Consider the following 18,276-nt stretch of genomic DNA (forward strand, 5'->3'; position numbering starts at 1 on the left):
TTCACAATGAGGTAGAAATTTCAAAAGGAGTCTTACTCCAGAAAGCAGTGGACTCTTCTCAGCAAAGTTCTTTATTGGGAGCAGCAGTACTGACCCCATTGGTGGGTGGGGGGGTGGAGGGAAGGCATGGGAGGGTTGGGGTGGGGGGAGGCAGGCACGCAGTCTGCTATGGCCTCATGCTGCCATTCTGAGGAAGTGACTTGAGGAAGATCCAATCCCTGGGCACCTGGGCCCTGCCAACCACTCTACAGGGCAAAGGGGGGGGGGTCTCTGCCATGCATTGCTCTGTTATTGCTGCCGTGGTCCTAATTCAGACCACCGGAGATGGTCATCCAGGTGAGCCTGAGAAGGTCCCCTCCAGAGCAGGAGGACGGGTGAGGGACAGGGTGGCCACCACATTTTGAGACTTGTATGTGTTTGGTTAGCTTCTGGCTGGCTTCCCACCCTCTGCAGCGTCCATCCGTGACCTCGTTCATGCCCAGCAGGAAGGACAGCTCTGGCTCTGGGTTTGGACGTGAGCCGAGACCAGCACAGAACAGTGAGCCGGTCTTCATATTTACTCAGATGGCACAAAGATCTTTGTCCTGGGGTCAGATCTCAAGCCAAACCTGAACTCCACTGCCCTGCCTTCCACACCTGCTTCACAACCGAGTCCTAACAAGCAATACCTTGGTGCCTTCCTCCAGGCTTAGCAAGGACACCAGGACGCGGTCCCAGAAAGCCTGTGGGTTAGAAGACAGTATGTCCCCGAGCCCTGCGTGGAGTTACAGCTGGGCAGGCCCTGTCAGGGGACTCCTGTCATTTCCCTCTCGGAGAGAATTCCTCTTTCTATGTTGAGTGAGGGGGGGCAGGCAGTGAGGTTTTCTCTGTGGAGACCAAAAGGTTTTGCAGATTTTACCTTTTTAGCCTCAAACACACTTTTGCTTAAATGCAAGATATTTTCTGAAGTGAAGTCTACACGAGGTATGCAGCTGTTATTAGTGCGTGAGTTTCTCTCACTAAAACATACTTCTGGTCACAGATAGAATGGTTCCAAGGCAGTGGTCAGAGCCCAGTTAAGACCTTTTAGAGACCATGAATACAGAACCAATCAAGGAACCCACCACAAGTAAAAATGACATCAAACTGCATTTTTTTTTTTTTAAGTGTAAGGGAAGGAGAACACAGATCTGATTTTCCCCATGATAAATATATCATGAGCAAATGATCTCCACCTTTCCCATCCTCCCACCCCCTACTTCACCCCTCCACCCTTCTCCCTCCACCCTCCACCCTCCTCCCTCCACCAAATTTGCAACCCAGCCTAGGGCAGTGAGGGTGGGGGAGGAGGTACATTTGAGTGGTGTCATTGCCGAGAAAGTGAGAGCTCTTTCCCATGGGAGAAGAGGGAAGCCAGCGGAGGCAGTTGGGAAGGATCAGAATTCTCTGGGGGAAGCCCAGCCAGAAGCTTTAGTCTCTCCCAGGCAGAGGTGGCAGAGTCCAGCTCTGGGAGGCTCACAGAAGGGGGCTGAGGCTGTTGGAGCCCATGGGAGAATGATAGCAGGATGAAATCAGAGGGTAGATATGGAGTCAAACACAAAATTATCTTGACTCATCTGGGAAACTAAGGACAAAAGCAGTAACTGAGTTTCTACAGAGAACCACTTGTGTTCTTGGGGAAAGGAGATTATTCACAGAGAAACACGGGCCTTCCATGTCTGCCTTCAAAGACATTAGACTCAAAGCCAAGGCTGGGGGAGCAGAGAAGAGCAGGAAACCTGAAAGATTTGGAGACAACTCGGTAGTATTTTTGGTTAACACAAGCGGTGCCTTCTAACCACCAGATCCCATCGTCTTCAAGGTACTGTGCCCCAACATTCGTCTCCGCTTAGTTGTGCACCAAGAGGTTGGATGGGTAGATGCTGTTGTTGGGGGGGTGGATCACAGGAGCCAAAAAGGGGAGAAGCTATGAATCCCAGGGCACCCCCTTTGGAAAAGCCATTTCTCCTCAACCTTCAATGAATCTGGAAGAGGACGACCTGCCACGTGGGGGGCAAAGAAGTGTCCAGAGGTCTTGCATTGGTGACCTCCCTGACACCAGTTTTCATACTACCTTTTGTTCCTATTTATTCTTTGTTGTTGTTGTTAATTTCTCTCTAAATAAGTTTCTTTAGCTCTTAAAAAAATAGTGGTTCTTAAAGCAAGGGTCCCTCTACTAGGGACAGCAATGTCACCGGGGAACTTGTTAGAAATGCAAACGCTCTACCTGACTCCAGACCTAAGGCAGGAGAGACCTTGGGGCTACAGCCAGCAGCCTGGGTTTTACAAGCCCTTCTGTGGATGGTGGTGCCCATGCAGGCTTATCCCAGCCCTACCACTTCAGTAGAATGGCAGACGCATTGAACCACAAAAGTATTAAATATTTCACCCTTTGCTACTTATCAATCGATGTTTGCCTTTTGTATTTAAAAGTCCTTTGCAGAGATGTATAGGGTTTCTAGCACATGGAGCCCATTGTTTCCTGGGTTACGATGCACAGCACTGAGTTAACTCTTTTAACCTTGGCGGTAAGGAGGAGGTAGGACAGGGCCAGGATGTAATTTGATCGACCTTCCTTCCTAGGCTGGGGGAAGTGCACAAAGTGAACAAAAAGATACAAGGGACAACCAGAAGAGACTCTTAACTCTAGGAAACAAACTGAGGGTTGCTGGAGGGGAGATGGGTGGGGGATGGGCATTAACGAGGGCCCTGGATGTGATGAGCATTGGGTGTCATATGCAACTGATGAATCACTAAATTCTACCCCTGAAACTAATAATACACTATATGTTAACTACATTGAATTCAAGTTAAAAAATTTTTAAATAAAAATAAAGTTAAAAAAGAGAAAGAGAGGCAGGGGCACCAGGCTCCAGCTGTACTTGGATCCCTCCCGTCCAAACAGAGCCGCCTGAACTGGCAAGGCAACTGAGAAGTGTCCTTAAGACCTGCACCAGCTCGTCCTGCTCTTTGGAAATAAGAGCTCGGAGGGCCGCACGTGACAGGTGAGTAACCGCTAAGACTGCTCATATGCTTCCCATTTCCTTTTCATTTTCAAGGTCAATTATTCTAGCATTTCTCAACACCGACTCCCTGCCCCGCTCCTAGGGAAAATGGAAATTTATAGCACTGGAGACTCCCTACAGTCCGTCACCTTCTGGTTCTATCCTGTCCCTCCCCGCCGCCACCTATTCCACGTGACTCTCTCCTCTGGGTTCCAGACGTGCCAAAGCATTCCAAGACAGAGGCCATGCCTTCCTGCCTGGCTCACATTGTCAAACAAGAGAAGGGAGGCCAAAGACAGGTATCTGTCCGGGGCGGGGGACAAGATCTCTGTGCTGCCTGCAGCCTCTGGCAGGCAGCGATGAGAAGGGAACCAGAGCTTTTGCGACCACCCACCGACCACCGGAGACAGCTAACACGGGAGGAGAAGGCTCTGTTATGTAAGTGACGCACATGGATTAGAGCTCGGCTACTCACCTGTTGCTAATTAGTGCACTCGAGTCAGGAAAAACCCTGCCTGCTGGTGCAAGCTCGCCTCGCTATCAGAGTGACGGCATAAAGAGGCAATCTAGAAGGGTTTGCTTCCTTTCAACGAAAACATTGATTGAACCACCTACCTTATTAGGTGTGGGGGATCCTGAAATAAATAAACCAAGGTCCCTCTTCACCAGTAGTTTGTGGTCAAGAGGGATGCAGGCCAGTAAACAGTCTTTTACCATCCATGTGGTCTACAATCCATGTGCTACATAAAATGAAACGATCATCGGTGTACTAAAAGCCTGCAAAAGTGCTTTGAAAGTTGAGTCAAGCAGATCCAGTGGTTTCTTCCAGAAATGCGTTCCAAGCAGAGAGAACAGTATGTGCAAAAACTGGGGAGCAGGGCTGGGGGCCTCCGATCCTGAAGCAGCAGCATTAAGCTAAGATTCAAATGCCAAGAGCAGAGTCAGGAAGGCTGACTGCCTGCTCGCAGAGCCCAAATCTGAGCGGGAAAAGCAGAGAAAAAGCGAGGGTAAAAACAGATCAGGACTGAAGGGGCAGAGAAGGGTGGGGGGAAGGGAGTCCAGGGAGATGGCTCCAATGGCCAGCTGGCACTGAGGCCTTCATGGGCCCAGGGGACGCTGATTAGGGCCTCCCGCTAGCCCAGATGGCCGGGTCACTGCTGGGACTTGGATACGGTCCCAGCAGAATGGGAGCTGGAGCCCAGGAACATTTTTTAAGCCCTTGGACGAGGCCTGCTATGTCTGGGAGGGCATGAACACAGGTAAAAGGGAGAAGCCGGAGTACAGAACAGAAATCTGGCCATTTGTACCCAAGAGGACAGCTGCTCACTGGACATCTTTACCTTGAACCCCCCACGGGCACTCAAACCTAATGTGTCCAACACCAAAATGTGCCCACCTCCCCTCCTCCCTAACTCGCACCCAGAAACCCCACGAGGCCTCTCTCCCACCTCCTCTCTCTAAGCAAATTATTTACTAAATCAATCTAGAATCTGTTCATCTCATATCAGTTTCCAGTTGCTGCTGTCACAAATCCCTACAAACTTAGTAGCTTGAAACAACACAAATTTATTATCCTACAGTTCCTGCAGGTGACAAGCCTAAACTAAGTCTCACTGGGCTCACATCAAGGTGGGGGCAGAGCTGCGTTCCTTCCGGAGGCTTTAGAGGGAATCCATCCCCTTGATGTGTTTCAGCTTCCAGAAGCTGCTGCGTCCCTTGGCTCTTGGCCCCTTCCTCCATTGTGAAAGTCAGCAGCGCAGCATCTTTGAACCTCCTTCTGACTTTGACCTTCTGCCTTCATCCATCTTCTAAGGACTCTTGTTAGTTTACATCTAAGGCCCACCCAGCTGACCCAGATTAATCTCCCCATCTCAAGATCTTTAATGTAACCACACCTGCAAAGTCCCTTCAACGTAACACAGTCATGGAGTCCAGGATTAGGAAGTAAACTCTTTTTTTCTGCCATCTGGGCCATTATTTTGCCCACCTCACGGCTCTTCCAGAGGGAAGGGAAGGATGCCTCTTCCCATAGACCCCTTGTGGGAAAGGATGCCTTCCTTCCCAGGCTCTACTGATCCCCCTGGCCCCAGGGTTTCCCCCTCTGTACCATTCTTGGTCATGCAATTTCCTTTTGACATCGCTCTTGCCACCAAGTTTTTCCTGGCTCTCTTCTCTGTCTAGAAGCGTCTCTCTGTATTGTCCTAAGAGTCACAATCACTGGCCCCCAACCCCCACACAGAGCACCTGGCCAGGTGGCAGCCCTTCAGACTCCGTGGTTCCATCATCTCCCCAGAAGCCTTCTCGGACTTCCAATGTTAGGTGATGGGGCTCCAGGGGGCACGCGGAGTCCCTCTGTCATCCGCCTCAGCCCTTCCTTCATCTGCTTATAACTGCCTGCCCCCTTAGTCTGTGTTCTCTGAGTTTTGTGTGCCTTGGGGACAAGGTCAGAATCTTATTCCATGTTTTCCCCCAAATACGTTGCAAGGCTCAATAAATATTTCTGAATCAGATTTTTAAAAAATAAAATAAATAACACCCGCTTTGGTCGAAAAGTCTTTGGGTACCAGACCCGATCTGGTCAGCTCATGGACGGCCCTACCCCAGATCCCACTCACCCTTAGTGCTTTTGGCAGCTCTCTTGGTTCTCGGGATACATTCCCAGGCCCCCGGGGACGCCTAAAACCTCGGATAACACTGAGGCCTATGTATGCTATGCTTTTCCCTCTACATACATACCTATGACAAAGCTTGATTTCTAAATCAGGCACAGTAAGAGAGGAACAACAATAATTAACAATAAAATAAAACAATCGTAACAGTATACGGAATAAACGTTCTGCAAATGTGATCTCTCTCTCTGAAGAGATCTTACTATACTGTACTTGCTCTTCTCTTCCTGTGATGGTGTGAGATGATAAAGTACCCATGTGATGAGACCCAGCAAGGCGAACGATGTAGGCATTATGGCGAAGTGATAGGCAACTACCGATCTTCTATCAATAGGGCAGAAAGAGATCATCTGCTTTCAGACTGAGGTTGACCTCTGGCCACTGAGACCACAGGTCAAGGGGGACCCCTGCATTACCTACCGTTGACTCAATCGGAAGGTGCGGTGGCAACGTCCATGGAGGGCCACTTTCCTATGGACACAGAGGCGCCCGTGAACAGCTCAGGGCTTGTCAGCCGGTCCCAGATCAGGAAGGCAACTAGGGACAGGGCCCTGGCAAAGAAGTCTGGGAGGTTTTTCCAAAGCCAGGATCCAGAAAAGAGGTTTCCCCTCTTGGGTCACCTAGGCAAGGCTGGACACTGGTGTCTGTAATTTCATCGCTGGCCAGAGCTGGATTCCTGTGACATAGTAAGAATTCCAGGACAACACACATGAGACGGCAGCTGGACTATCTGCTTCTGTCAGCCCAAGGCAGGGACAGTACTGCAGCTCCCCAGTGGGGATGCACATCTGGGGGCCCACAGCCCTCCCACACCAACCTCACCTCTGCCCCCCACTGTAGGCCCTTCCCCACACCTCTCCCCTCCCATGTGTATGCCCTGACTGCCGGGCCCTTTCAAGGGGGGAATAGACATTTTAAGAGAATACCACCAAAACTTTAGCAATTTCCACGGTTGATGAGAAAAAAAAAAATGGTTAACAACAGCCCTTTTCCGTCTGCTTTTTATAGATGAAAAAACTTACAAAATCACAGCCTCCTTCGAGAGTGAGTGTGGCCCAGACAAATTATGTCAAAAGTACTTGTCAACTTGTTTATAGACTAGAGGATAAACAAGTGTCTCTTTTTCTCACTCTCTTTCTCTGGTTGTTTTTCTTAAACTTTCTTAAAATAAATATTATTAGAACTTTTCACAGCGCAAATGCAACTTTTCACTTCCATTCCATATGGAAGTTTTTGCTTTGGTTTATTTATTTTCAGAGCTCTACAATACTCTGTCGTAGCCTGTCTATCCCATGACGTGTTCATGCATTTTTTTTCTTGATGGACATTTAGGTTGTCCTGAGTTCTTTTCCTCTTTCAAATAATTCTGCAATATATTCTTCTATAAGTCTCCTTATGCACACACAGGAGAGTCTTTTATGAGGAATTGATGGGTGAGTACTTGCTTATCTTTACTAAAGGAGTGCTACAATTACTAAGCTACGATCCAAAATGGCGGCATCTAGTCACCCTCTCACCAACAGTACGTGTTCCTGTGGCTCCATATATCCCCCAGTAGTTTGTAAATGTTTTGGGGTTTCACCAGTCTTATAGATATAAGATGGTATCTGGGTTGCTGTAATTTACATTTCCCCTACTATGAGTAAGATCATGTATCTTTTCTTGTATATATTGCTCTTTTAGAATTCTTTTGTGAACTGCCTGTTCTTATTTTTTGCCTGATTTTCTATTGAGTTGTTTGGGGTTTTTTGTTTGTTTGTTTGTTTTAAAGATTTTATTTATTTATTTGGCAGACAGAGGTCAGAAGTAGGCAGAGAAGCAGACAGAGAGAGAGGAGGAAGCAGGCTCCCTGCTGAGCAGAGAGCCCGATTCGGGGCTCGATCCCAGGACCCTGGGATCACGACCTGAGCCGAAGGCAGAGGCTTTAACCCACTAAGCCACCCAGGCACCCCGAGTTGTTTGTTTTTATCTTAGCAATATATACTTTGGTTTTCATACACATTCTGGGTACCAGTCCTTTGTCATTTATAGGCTATGTCTGTTTAAGTCCTCTAAGAAGCAGACTGCAATTGTGGGAGCTAATGCTTCTGAAGGGTAATGGGATGGGGGTAGGAATGGGTGGGGAGAGCCTTTAGATGCCAGTGCAGATCTTGCCATCTGGAAAGGAGAAGAGAGAAGAAAGAAGGATTGGGTACGAAGAGCCTCCACTGTAGGGCAGCTCTGAAAAATCTCTGCCCAGTTACTGAGCCCTAGAAGTTTGCCTTTGAAGAGTCCAACATTGGGCAGGAATGGCTTAGCTCTGGTTGTCCAGCCATGCTCAGTCTTCGGTGAGGATCAGACCAGGGAGAGCATGGCCTCAACTTGAACCCTGTGGTGGCTCTGAAGGGGACAACAGCTACAGGCTGTCTTCCAGTCACACACCTGGCAGGTGCTTCTCTCTAGAAGGGAGACTGAGCAGCGCAGTCCTACAGCTGCCACACTGCCAAGATCTTCTCCTACTTCGTGCTTGTCTAGTTTTTATTTTTCCCTTATGGCATCTTTTGATGAAAAGAGGTTTTACTTTTTTTTTTTTTAATTAGAAACAACTCAGATGTTTTTCTTTCTTTTTTTTTTTTAAGAATTTATTTATTTATTTATTTTACAGAGAGAGAGAGAGAGAGAGAGCGAGCGAGAGATCACAAGTAGGTAGAGAGGCGGAAGCAGGCTCCCTGCTGAGCAGAGAGCCCGATTCAGGACTTGATCCCAGGACCCTGAGATCATGACCCGAGCCGAAGGCAGAGGTTTAACCCACTGAGCCACCCAGGCACCCCAGAGGCTTTACATTTTTGATGCAGTCAAATTTACTGCTACTTTTCTTTATGGTTTGTTCTTTTTGTATTTTCAGATAGTATTGCCTACACTGTGATCTTGAAAGTTTTCTGTATTTGCTTCTAGAAGTCCAAAAGTTCTGCTTTTCAAATTTTTCACATAAAATTTAATGGGTTCTTTTTGATTTTGTGTTTCTGTATGGATAACCAAATTCCCAGGGTGACCTGTCTGGGGAATGCCTTTTCTGTTCCATTGGTTCTATTTATCTCTTTCTGGGCCAATACCACATTGCCTTAATTTAGAAAGTCTGAGAATCTTGTAAGGAAAGTCACTCACCCTGATTTCTTCAAAATTTTATGACTCTTTTGATCCTTTGCTTTTTCACAGCAAGGTTAGAATAATCTCCTCTGGTTATACACACACACACACAAATCCCTGGCTTAAAAAATTAATTAATTAATTAATTAATTAAATAAAATTTAAAAATCCCTGGCTTGGTTTGGTTTGATGTCACGTAGAGTTTATAAACTGATATAGGAAAAATTGAAATGATGGTGAACCTTTGCATCATGAAAACCTTATTCATCTATTGAAGAATACCTAAATAAGTGAGGCTTTATCTTTTGCTTCATAAAGATCACGCATACATTTTATTAGATTTATTTCTGGTCCTTATAGCTTTTGTTTCTTTTTTAGATGTTAGCTTTAAAATCTTGTGTTTTCTTTTTCTTTTTTTTTTTTTTTACTTTTTTAAAATTTAAATTCAATTAGCCAATGTATAGTACATCATTGGTTTCAGATGTACAGTTCAGTAATTCATTAGTTGCATATAACACCCAGAGCTCATCACATTTCGTGCCTTCCTTAATGCCCACCACCCAGTTACCCCATCCCCCCACCCACATCCCCTCCAGCAACCCTCAGTTTGTTTCCAAGAGTTAAGAGTCTCTCATGGTTTATCTTCCTCACTTAATTTCTTTCCATTCAGTCTTCCCTCCCTCCCTCTATTATCTTCTGTGCTCTTTCTTATATTCCATTCTCATATTCTTATATGAGTGAAACCATATGATAATTGTCTTTCTCTGATGGGCTTATTTCTCTCTGCATAATATGCTCCAGTTCCAACGTCAAGGTAAATGGTAAGTATTCATCCTTTCTGATGGCTGAGTAATATTTCAGTGTGTGTGTGTGTGTGTGTGTGTGTGTGTGTTTACTCCATTGAACATACATACGTCCATTGTGTATGGATATGGGTGTGTGCGTGTGTGTGTGTGTGTGTGTGTGTGTATACCACATCTTCTTTATCTAAAAGCTTATGTTTTCTCACAGTGATTGGTCATAAAAATGCAAAATGGTTTTTGTATAATCCTCTTCTATTTAGCAGACTTGATGCTTTTCTTACAAGTTGTCTGAGTCCCATTTTTACACATCTCTAGAAAATCTGGATCTTCTGTACCCAAGGAAAATCCACCCACAGGCCCTTACCCTTGGTGACCTAGCAGGGGAGAGGCGCTCTGCTGACTCTCCTGTCTAAACAGCAGCGCCCCCTTCTGGAGACCTGCCCATGAGACAGGACTCTCTGGTGAGATCACTATTGTGCTTGTTTAGATCAAACAAGGACCTGGACAGAGTGGCCTAGCTTGAGGTCAGCTTCACGGTTACAAAACAGAACAATCCCCAGGCAAAAGGCTCAGAGCCAGCCGGGTTAGACAAGGGGCTGCCTGGATGACCTGATTAATAGATGTCGTTTCTTGATTGGCCACATCCACTCTGTCCTTCCACTCTCCCTACTTGTAAAGGCCTTGGGGACATCAGAAAGCAGGCCAGGAGGAGGAGTCAGAACTGCATGGAGAGAGGAAGATAGAGTGAAGCCTGCCCCTCGCCCAGCCCACCCCCACTGAGCTCTCAAGATGTTTCCAAAGTAGGTTCCCCCTCTAGTGCCCATCTGGCCTGGCTGCTGGAGGGCAGTTGGGCAACTTTGAGAGAACTATGTGAGGCCAGGAAGATATGTTCTGTGGACCACTGGCTTTGGGGTCATCTGAAGTAGATACTGGAGATAGACAGAGACAGAAAGAGACAGAGAGAGGATGAAAAGGCAAAACCTATTTAGTGGACCTGAGGCCTCTCATCAGCCCTCAGCGGTCTCCACAAAACAGTCCTGAGGTGAGGTGACTTTTTCAGAGATACCATTATCTCTTCTCTCATTTCTCTGTGGCCTACTTGGGTGTACAAGGTCTTGGTGACTTCCTGTGAAGGCCGAGATTTTATTCCCATATCTATCAAAGCTGTGAGCCAGTAAGGCACAGTAAAAAATGCATATGCTTTGAGTCAGACAGATCTGAGTTAGAATCTCCATGTGGTCTCAAACATGGTATATTCAACTCTTCTGAGCTTTGGTTTCTCCCTCTGCCTAAAGAAGAAGGAAATATTTTGTTCATGGGGTTGGTGAGATGATTGATTAAATTAAATTATGTAAATCACACCAGAGCGGATGCCTGATAAACATGTTTGAGTCCTTGGATGGTTTGTGAGGAAAAATCTAGATCACTTCTCTGGTTTAATGGAGTATTGGGTATTTGCCAATCTCACCTCTTTTCTGACAGACTAAGAAACACGAGTTCCCCTGAAATGAGCAGCCACTACCTCCGATGTGTGCTCGGAATGGTGGTCACATGCATATGTTAACCCATTTTATCCTTAGGCCAACTCTGTGAGGTACACCGAGTTGATGTTACGGCTGTGCTGCAAATGAAGAAATCGAGGTCCAGAGAAGCAGCATGACCTCCCTAAGTCGGAGGCAGGATACGGAAGAAGTGAGGTAAGCTGCAGGCTTTGTGGAAGACTTTCCTGACCCCGGCCCCACTGGGTCATTTCCCTTCTCCTTTCCTGGCAGCCTAGTTCCAGACCTCAGGTAACCCCACAGCTTTTAGCTAAGCTCCAGGCCAGTCCTGACTTCTCCTTTTCAGATGACAAATTAAGTATTTCAATTGCCAGAAGCAACAGTTCACCGACTCACATGACCCTCCCCATCTCTGGTGTTTTCCTGCCAGCAAGAGTTGACTGAAAAGCTATTGTTTTTCTTATTCTTGTTTTTCAGGGGAACTGCTATTCTGTATAAAGTCCCTGAGCTGGGACAGGCAATCAGACAAAGGTAGACAGGAAAGAGAGGTTAGTGGGAAGAAAAGAGGGGCAAGGGCAGCTTTTTATAAGAATCAGCAAATCATTATTTAAACTAAAAATGATTGTTTTTATATACTGACTCTATTATAATTTCTGTGCATTTGTGTGGCTTCCTCCATTCATCTGCAAGTTTCTGGAGGGAGAAAGTGTGTGTGTGTGTGTGTGTGTGTGTGTGTGTGTCCATCTGTGTCTGTTTGGCCTTCTAGGGCCCCTGGCCTGGTATCTAACACATAAATAACTACCCTGTAGAAGGAAGGAACTGGTGGCCCATCTTTCCAGAAACTCCTTCTCCTCTGGTTTTGAGTTATACCTGACACTTACACCATGACTTACACCTCCTAAGGGCCTATTCCCTTTGACTAGGTTAACTGGGACCTCCCCACTGTCCACAGACCTGAGTAGAATACCACGGGGGAGAACCTGTGATGAACTAAGTCAAGGGAACTGCTGATACATGGGACCTTGTCAGTCCTGTGAGAGACCCAAGCAGGGATATGCTCCAGGGACATGCAGCATGGATGGTTCAGGCCTTGTAGGAAGGAGAGAAATTGCTCCACAAGGAGGAGCCCTGAGAAGGCAAACACGGCTCACACCATCATCTGTCAGGATTCGCTTGCCTTGGGTCTGGTTCCACGCTACGGCCTGGGCCTCAAGGCAGAGCAGCACCCCGTGGCTCCTGTGTGAATGGAGCTGACAAGCCCAGTCTCGTTCCTTGGGTCCCCAACCAAATTGGGCTGGACAACAGGCCTCCACCGCTCTAGAGTGAGGGCTGCCCGTGGCCTCAATCCATCAGGCCAAGTCACGAGGCTCCCGATGTCTGTGTTTCTTATTTGTCTGTTCCATTCACTGTTTTGATCATTGGCTTATTCACACATTTGCTCCTTGTTTCTCTCATTTAGTAACCTACGTATCCCTGCTTTGTGACAAAATGGATTTAAGGTGAAACCACCGAAGAGGACATTTTTAAGTGGATTCGATTGTACAAGTAATTCAACAACTGGGGTATCTGTAATAATAATTTGCAGTTGCATCAACTGCTTTCAATAGTTTAATTCAATGGATAATTACTAAATGCCAAACCTTAATAAAGGTGAGATAGTATCCAGGAAAAGACAAAGATGGGCCCCGCCCAACTCTACCTAATAATCTGGGTGCAGACAGCGGGGTGTGGTCAAGTACATGGACAATTACTGTAAAATTCCACACCAGCTGTCTCTCTAGTGACCACAGCTGAGTGTTCTTACTATCAGTCAGTCCCTAAATACTGCAAAAATTCGTCCTCATAGCTGTTTATATTCTGTGTATTCTGATGACATCTCGCGAATTGTCCTACTGTTCCTCAACAACAAAAATTGCTCCCCAGATGAAGGCTGATGCAGCAGCCCCCAGCGCCCACCCTCAGCCTTTGTTGTCTGCAAGCCTGCCACTCCCTCAGAGACAATGGCCTTGGGACTTTGCTCTCTATTTTTTTTTTCTTTTTTTAAAGATTTTGTTTATTCATTCGGCGGCGGACAGAGGGAGAGGGAGAAGCAGGTTCCCTGCTGAGCAGAGAGCCCGATGCGGGGCTCGACCCCAGGACCCTGGGATCAGGACCTGAGCTGAAGGCAGATGCTTAACTGACTGAGCCACCCCGGCTCCCCTGTTTTCTCCTTTCAAACAGAAGAACGTCTAAACAAACACACGGGTGAGAATGAATGTCAAAGCAATCAGTAGATAATTTTTAAATGCAACTTGCAAACTACAAGTAAAAGGCAACATTGGCAGAGATTGCATTCCGGGTCTAGCTCCCGTGAGCTCCAGGAGAGCCCTCTGTTTCGTTTCCCTCCACCCTGAGCGCGAGCCGGGGTTTCTGCCTTCACCGAGGAGCTGCTGGTGAACCAAGGACTTCTTTGGGTTCACTCAGAAGAGACCCTTGTTCTCTTGACCTTCCACGTTTCATGAAGGAGCTGATTCCAAGCTCAGTCCCGTCCCGGGGACTAGGGCCAGAGCTTCCTGCCAGGGAAACAGGGATTCTGCCTCCTGCCCCGCCTCGGTCCGCAGGCTGGCTGGGGCCGCAGAGCCCCGTGAACCTCCCGCCTGTGTCAAGAGAGCAAGGAGTCCTACTCACTCACCCATCTCCTGCCTGGTTCCTTTTGTTCTGTGTTCACCTGCACGTTGGAGGTTTTGCTGAGGTCAAGATAAGTCCGATCACTCTGCCGAGGTCCACGGCCATGTTTTGCTTGCAATTTGCTTTCGCTTGGCCTTGTTCTGTGTTAAATGAGCCTGATGCTTTTTCTATCCACCTGCTCCAAGCATCCCAGGTACACTAAATGGACATGATTTGGTGCCCCAAACCTGCATTATGATGTGAAGAAGGGGAGAAAGAGAGTCTGTATAAACCAGCATAAGGATGAAGCCGATCCCGGGTGCTGGGGCTGGGAGTCAAACCCAGCCATCCTCCAGCTACACGTGACATCTGAGACCCCCCAGGTCAATCCCTTGCCATTGACGGATGGACACCACTGGCTCCAGGTCACCCCAGTTAGTGAAAAACCAAGACCCGGCAGCCACTCTCTTTGTCTCTCCAGTCATTACTGAGGGTGATGGCCAGCATTTGTAACTTGAGCTTTAAACATGTCTTAATGGGTTTGAATTTATTCTCTCATTTCATCTTCTCAAGATGTCACCTTTGTCAGAATGAGGGGGACATCAGGCCAGGGAAAGATAAATGACTTCCTTGTGGTCATTCACAAAGTCGGTGTCTGGGTTGTACGCAGCGTCTGGGTCCGGGAATCCTAGAGCCTGAGTTTCCCAACAGCTGGTGTGAACAGCAAATAGAGCATTTGCTGGACGAAGCGAGAGCAGAGCTCTGGACTAAAGGAGCCCGGTGATTTATGAGGAGGCCTGGCCATGTCAGATGGCACTTCCGTTATACATCTTAGCTTGAAGTAAAGAAAGGTCTCTCTGGTCTGGGCTGAGGGCCAGTTTATTCTTCCATGCAATGGAAGGATCTAGCAAAGCAGTTCTCAAAGTGTGGTCTCCAGGCAAGCAGCGTCAGTGTCCCCTAGGGGATTATTAGAAATGCAAATTCCCCAACCGGCTAGATCAGCAACCCTGGGAGTGGGGCCCTCAGCCTGTGTTTTAACAAGCTGTGGGAGGATTCTGATGCATGCTGGGGGTTTGAGGGCATTCGCTCAGGGAGCAGTGGCCTCAAGTTTTGGTCCCAGGAGCCCAGCCTCGGGATCTCCAGAGGGAGCTTCTGAAATAGGTGATTGGAGATGCAATAAAAGAACCAGAGTTTGGGACACCTGGGTGGCTCAGTGAGTTATGCGTCTGCTTTGGCTCAGGTCATGATTCCAGGGTCCTGGGATCGAGTCCCACATTGGGCTCCCTGCTCAGCAGGGAGTTTGCTTCTCCCTCTGCCTGCTGCTACCCCTGTTTGTGCTCTCTCTCCCTCTCTCTGATACATAAATAATAAAATCTGTAAAAAAAAAAAAAAAAAAAAGAACCAGAGTGTACTCCTTCTGGCCAGCATTTCCCAAACTGGCCTAACCTTAGGTATTACTGTGTCCCTTTCGAAAAGACCAGTGTCCTAGCTCCTGCCCTGGGGGATTAAGAATCAGAGTGGGAGAGAATAGACGACACAGCCAGGCTCAGATTCAGATGCAAACCCCCTGGGGGTGGGGCATGTCCACTCATCCAAACGCTCTTGAGAATTCTTCTCTGGGGCTCCAGCAACCATTGGTTTACTTCCAACACGCACCATTGCCCACCACCATTGACCTCTAAGAGAGATCCACGTGGGGGTCTGACATTCAGCAAATAAGTATTAGTCAAAACCTATTGTGTTTGTTTTAAGCCCAAGAGAATTCCAAGAAATGTTTTTAAATACAAATTTCTGCCTCTGATCATTTTTAGGGTTAATTATGGATGGATCAAACAGAGAGCAGCCCATAGAGACTCCCAAAAGCAAAGCATTCCATCAGGATGGAGAAAAGACTGTTGGCAAACTCAGGAAGAAGAGGGAGATGAAGCCGGGGAGAGGGACAAGAAGATGGAGTTGAGCAGAGAAGCTGAGATTTCATGGAAAACGAAGAAGGAAGATTCTGGCTCATTAGGCTCATGGTGGTTAAACCTGGGGGCTTCTGACGCTGCTTAGTTCAAGCACCAATTCTGTCCCTTGGTAAGAGGCAGTTGACCCAACATTTTGAGTCATAGTTTTCCCACCTGTAACTAGGCAATCGGTACCTCTCCTGAAGAGTCAGGAGTCGCCGGTGCGTGAGGTAGTTAGTGTTTCTCCAGGCTTGATGGGCCGGTGTGGTCACGCTGACAAGACGCTCTCTGTCAGTGGGCACTAGTTTATGATTCTAAACACCTCCTTTAGGGGCTCCTGGGTGGCTCAGTCATTAAGTATCTGTCTTCGGCTCAGGTCAGGATCAGGGTCCTCAAATCAAGTCCTTGTCAGGCTGCTGCTCAGCAGGGAGTCGGCTTTGCCCTGTCCTTCTGCCCCTCCCCCTAGCTTGTGCACATGCACACACTTGCTCTCCCTCTCTCTAATAACTAAATAAAACCTTTAAAAATAAAAATAAAAATACTAAAAAAACTGGGTGGCTCAGTTGGTTGGGCATCTGCCTTCAGTGCAGGTCATGATCCCAAGATCCTGGGATCGAGTCTTATGTTGGGCTTCTCGCTCAGCAAGGAGTCTGCTTCTCGCTCTGCCTGCCCTTCTCTCTGTTCTCTCTCTCTCTCAAATAAATTTTTAAAAAAATAAATAAATAAATAAAATTAAAAATTAAGAAATAAATAGATACCTTCTTTTGGAAGAAAGCATTCCAATATAATATCTAATTGATCCCCTCTTACCGAAGAGAAAGGCTGTGTGCTTGTAGACCGTCCCTATGATTACAAGTCCTGTTCATGACTTACTTTAAAAACCAGGCAACACACACCAATAAATAACGTTTCTACAGCTCTTCTTTTTTTTTTTTTTTTTTTTTTTTTTTAGATTTTATTTATTTGACAGAGAGAGATCACAAGTAGACGGAGAGGAAGGCAGAGAGAGAGAGGGAAGCAGGCTTCTTGCTAAGCAGAGAGCCCGATGTGGGACTCGATCCCAGGACCCTGAGATCATGACCTGAGCCGAAGGCAGCGGCTTAACCCACTGAGCCACCCAGGCGCCCCTCTACAGCTCTTCTTATCCGCATCAATGAATGGAGAGGGGCAGATCAGGAAGAAACCCACTCCTGGGATGATGGCATCCAGCTGCCCTCCTGGGCACAATGGGTGCTCGTGTCTCCGTTTTGACTCAGTGTGAACTCAGCTGGACTTAATTCCAGGTGCACTCTTGGCTTGCAGCCCTCAACTGGATGGAGCGAGCTCTCACCTCACTACTCCAGGCAAAACAAGTTAAGTTGATTAGGGAAGAGACAAGGTTGACAAGAACTTTATTTTCTCTGGGAAGCCTCCTGGAGAGGGTTGGACCAGTGCTCTAAGCTAGAGCAGGTAACAGACTAAGAATCAGTTAATGGGTGACTCTCTACTGGTGGTTGTCAGACTTCAGCGAGCATCAGGATTCCCTGGCGGGATTGGCTGGGCCCCCCTCCGAATTTCCAATTCCACAGTCTGCAGCGGGACCTGAGCATTTGCCTTTCTTTCTTTCTTTTTTTTTTTTTTTTTTGAAGATTTTTATTTATTTGACAGAGAGAGATCACAAGTAAGCAGAGAGGCAGGCAGAGAGAGAGAGAGGGAAGCATGCCCCCTGCTGAGCAGAGAGCCCGATGCGGGACTCGATTCCCGGACCCTGAGATCATGACCTGAGCCGAAGGCATAGGTTTAACCCACTGAGCCACCCAGGCACCCAGCATTTGCCTTTCTAACAATCTGACCTGTGATGCTGATGCTGCTGGTTCCCAGACCATATATGGTCTGAAAACCACGACTCTATAGTTTGGAGAAAGAAATCATGACTTATGAGAAGCTATCCATTATCATAAAAAATTCACGTTGAAAGATATTCTTCCTGGGTGCCTGGGTGGCTCAGTCAGTTAAGTGACTGCCTTCAGCTCAGATCATGATCCTGGAGTCCTGGGATCGGGTCCCAAATTGGGCTCCCGGCTCACTGAGGAATCCGCTTTAAAAGAAAAAAAAGAAAGAAAGAAAGATATGCTTTCCCCATGGCAAGTTGCAATGAGGGCTGGAAGAAAGCATAAAATAATGTCACCAAATAGGCAGTAGATCCTTTTGATTATATCACCCTTGATTACAGGGCTGGTCCAGATCACCAGGGCACAACATTCTGTTTCTTGCTTATGAGCATGACGGTCATCTCATAATTTCATCTTTAATTTATGGAGAACTTGGTTCTCCATAAGGAGGTAACTTGAATGACCCATTGGCTCAAAAGCAACTCCTGCTTTCTAAGAAATTTCCAACATCAGAATCACCAAGTCAGGGATGGGTTGCCTGGAACTACATAAGGAACTCAATGGGGAGTCAGGAATACCTCCGGTCTCTCATTACGTTAGTTTGTTAACACGTTGGTGTGAGATGGTTGTGTAGTTGTGCAGGTAGCACCACAGCCAAAACCAGCTCCAAGGAAAACGAGATGGGGGCAGAAG

General features: G+C 47.2%; 2 long non-coding RNA genes across 4 annotated transcripts in view; one reads left to right on the plus strand and one right to left on the minus strand.

Moving 5' to 3' along the window:
* LOC125109704 (uncharacterized) overlaps nt 1–4,000 on the minus strand; it is a 34,099-nt gene extending 30,099 nt beyond the window's left edge. The window contains exon 1 of the long non-coding RNA XR_007130344.1: nt 3,639–4,000. This is a non-coding gene — a long non-coding RNA (uncharacterized LOC125109704). The remainder of the gene's footprint in view (nt 1–3,638) is intronic.
* Nucleotides 1,391–16,252, plus strand: LOC125109702 (uncharacterized). Of its 3 annotated transcripts, none has more exons than XR_007130342.1 (7): nt 1,391–1,840; nt 2,924–3,023; nt 3,127–3,461; nt 11,202–11,318; nt 11,598–11,668; nt 12,580–13,364; nt 15,578–16,252. It is a non-coding gene; the product is annotated as an uncharacterized LOC125109702 (long non-coding RNA). The 3 variants fall into 3 exon arrangements; XR_007130343.1 differs by lacking the exon at nt 3,127–3,461 and having other exon boundaries at nt 1,394–1,840; nt 12,580–12,665; nt 13,167–13,364; XR_007130341.1 differs by lacking the exon at nt 3,127–3,461.
* The last annotated feature ends 2,024 nt before the right edge of the window (nt 16,253–18,276 follow it).

Source organism: Lutra lutra, chromosome 9 (genome assembly GCF_902655055.1).
Source record: "Lutra lutra chromosome 9, mLutLut1.2, whole genome shotgun sequence".
In the NCBI taxonomy this organism is placed as follows: Eukaryota; Metazoa; Chordata; class Mammalia; order Carnivora; family Mustelidae; genus Lutra; species Lutra lutra.